Genomic DNA, 3,164 nt, shown 5'->3' on the forward strand with positions numbered 1-3,164 from the left:
GTGTAGTAATGTGTAATTTCTCCCGAACAAATGCTTCGTAGCAACGGGTCGGCGAGGCTAGTTAATAAAGAGGTTAAAGTGTAAAAATTATGTGTTACAGAATAATTAATATGTGTCTGAGAAAAAAGTCGAGTAACTACTGACAAAATTGTGTGTCGCACTGTGTGTGAAATGATGAAGTAGTACTGTTACTACTGAACTAAAATTACGTGTGAGTGTCGCGAGGAAAAATGATGAACTGAACTGAACTAAAATTATGTGTGTCGTAATGAAAAATGATGAAGCACTGCGATTGCGACTCCTCGCGACTACTCGCGACTGTGACGACTGCGACTACTGCTCGCGCGGTCCGGTGGCAAGGCTTATATAGGCTCCGGCGGCTTCCGACGGCGGCCGGGCTGCAGCGCTGAATTGCAGGGTGGCATGGTAGTCCCAAGTCGGCCTTCATTAAAGGGATTCCACTACTCTTCAGCTTCCTGGTACTGCATGCGGGTGGCTGAATGACGTGATGCACGGTGGCGTGATGCATAGCGACGCGATGATATCATTTTGTTATCGTTCGTTCGTGTCCATGCGAGTTCGCAACGCGAATATTTTATATTATTCTAATTGTATTAATAATTCTGTTGTTATGTATGGCCTTTTATACTTCCCCATTAATTGCAATGATATATTATCATACTAGAGTGCTTTTATTGTACTGTTGACGATTTTATAATTTAATCTCGGCCCTTTTTAACAATTGAATTATTAAATCCGCTGTTAAAATAGGTTTTCGCTTAAAATACTACTTATGTTATTACTCAGTTAGCACAAATCGGCCAATGGCCACTATGGCCTTTTAATATTATAGTGACGCGAAAGTTTTAAAGTTTTTGGAGGCCTGGACGTTACACCTCCCCCCTTTTAAAGACAAATTCCGATGTTTTCGAAGGGATTTGTTCTAGAACTGAGAGTCGTTCGCTTAATTCTCGATATGCGGCGCTGTGCGGGGCTGTTGGTCTGGGAGGGTCAAGAACTGGAGCGGTCGTTTTCGTGTTGTTCGTGCCGGTTGGTTGAATTGGGATGGTGTTGTCGCTGCTTCCTTTGGTCTGGTCATCATTGGCGTCATTTTGTTCTCTTGGTCGCCTTGGCGTGTGTGCGAGGTGGAGCAACAGGTGGGTGAGTGAACTCCACATGGCTCCTAGGAGGTGTAGACTGCAGCCATATACCGTGTGTAGGGCATATCCATGGATGGCAGTATCTATAACGATTTTAATTACTCGAATTATTATAAAAATTCCAAGTACTCCGGCTGTTGCTGAACCGAAAGTAATAAAGCCTCCCCAGAGTTTAGATGCTGTACTCTGGGCAATTTTGTTAAGGGTCTCCTCATCCATGAGGTTGTACATCGAGATGGTGTTGTCGCCGTGCGAGTATCCTGAGATGCCTCTCACGACTGAGTTCAGCAGGGCTGGTTTTTCGGCTGGGAACATGATGTGGTCGCGGAGTTTCTCAATGTCGTCTTGGCTGTAGATTCCGCTTGTAGCAAGAGGTCCAGGTGTAAGGTATTTCCAGGAGATTTTGGTCAACGGCTGAAGTTGTTGCGGAGGTGTCTGTTGCACATGAGGATCAGGTGTCAGCTGTATCCAGGTGTCTTCTATACGGTAGAGAGTAGGTAATTCGTAAGAGCACTCTCTTTGAGTTCCCACACGGGTGATAATTCGGGATTTAGGAGTAAGATATAAGGAGGTATTTCTCAGAGTGATGGGGAGTTCAAGGAAACATTCCTTTGTTCGGCGTACAGTGACTTCGACAGGGATGCATTGGACAACGTGCATGGCCTCTCCAGCGGTCACTGCCATGTAGCCAGGCCCTTTCATGAGTCTGTAAGCAAATTCATCTGGTAAAAGAGTTGCCAAGGACAGAATATTTTCGATAACCTTCTTCTCAAGTTCACAGCGCTGCTTAATTACGTTTTGATATAAATTTGTCATTTGAGTGCGTATATGTTTTTCTACGTAAACGAATTTTGAGTTTACATAGTTGAAAATGTCCAGATTGTCGACGGAAATGTCACCTCGGGGTTTCGGTTCGTTCCCTTTTGTCGTTTCTACAATGAATAATTTAGGATGTTCTGTGCGCTGTAATATATAACCGCAAATTGGGGTTTCTTTTGTAGTCATAAGGGCAAAGGTAATGTCACGGGAAATGAGGGAGTAAACGGTGGGTGAGGTTGTTTGTGTGGTATCTTCTTTTATTTTCTTTGCGAATCCCTCGTATAGGACGTCGTATGCATGGAAGTCGCAGGTGGCTCTGGGTATGGCGTTCCAGTAGGTGTGTCCGTCATCGGGGTCAACACAGCGTCCTTCTTTTAACTCGCAAGTGGTTCCGGACTTCAAGTGGATCTTTCCGCTGTTTAGGTGTACTGGTACGTATGATGATTTCAGTGTGATTTTTGCGATGGCCATTACGACTACGTCGTCGAAGTTGCCGTATGGGTCGTTATACTTTCCTCCTGTACATTTTCCGTCAACATTTACTGTTCCTGCCATTATCAACTCACGGATGTTAGTGGTGTTAACTAGGAGTTTGGTTACTTGGTTGAAGCCGACATTACCGACTCCAGTTTCATGCATTTGCATACAGTGGCTTCGCCCTACATTGTCTAGATAAGTAGAATACCCGCCTCTCACGATGGATACGTGAGAGTGCATACCGCTGTAATATATGTGGCGTTGAACTTTGTCACGTCCTTGGGCGCGACACCTCGACTCCGCCCTGAATTAAGGGTGAGAGGTCGGGGTTGTTGAAGATGAGGGTCAGCGGTGTAAAGCCTACTCTACCCCCTGGTACCCGTCTCGATTGCTCCCGGGGTAAGTGCGAGAACACAATTTCGCGGTCCCCTTAACTTTCTTCCTCCATACTAATAAACTCGGCCGTACAGTCTAGGCACGCCGACATGGGCTGGGCTGCCGTTACAGGGTCCCGACAATCTGAGCAGTACCTGGGCTTAACCCGGTGGCCGATTACAAGGTAATACCCTTCTATTTGTGGGTAGGTGGTAGCTGATTCCCGGCGTGTTGCAGTCCACGAAACATTCTTTAACTGCCGCCGGACTTGGTTCTTTCTGCCGGCTCGTCGGGTCTTCCTTCGAGGCTTCGGATCTTGAGAAGTTGTGCCCG

Source organism: Odontomachus brunneus, unplaced genomic scaffold, assembly GCF_010583005.1.
Source record: "Odontomachus brunneus isolate Ranch 3 - 2012 unplaced genomic scaffold, Obru_v1 Obru_scaffold_001, whole genome shotgun sequence".
NCBI lineage: Eukaryota > Metazoa > Arthropoda > Insecta > Hymenoptera > Formicidae > Odontomachus > Odontomachus brunneus.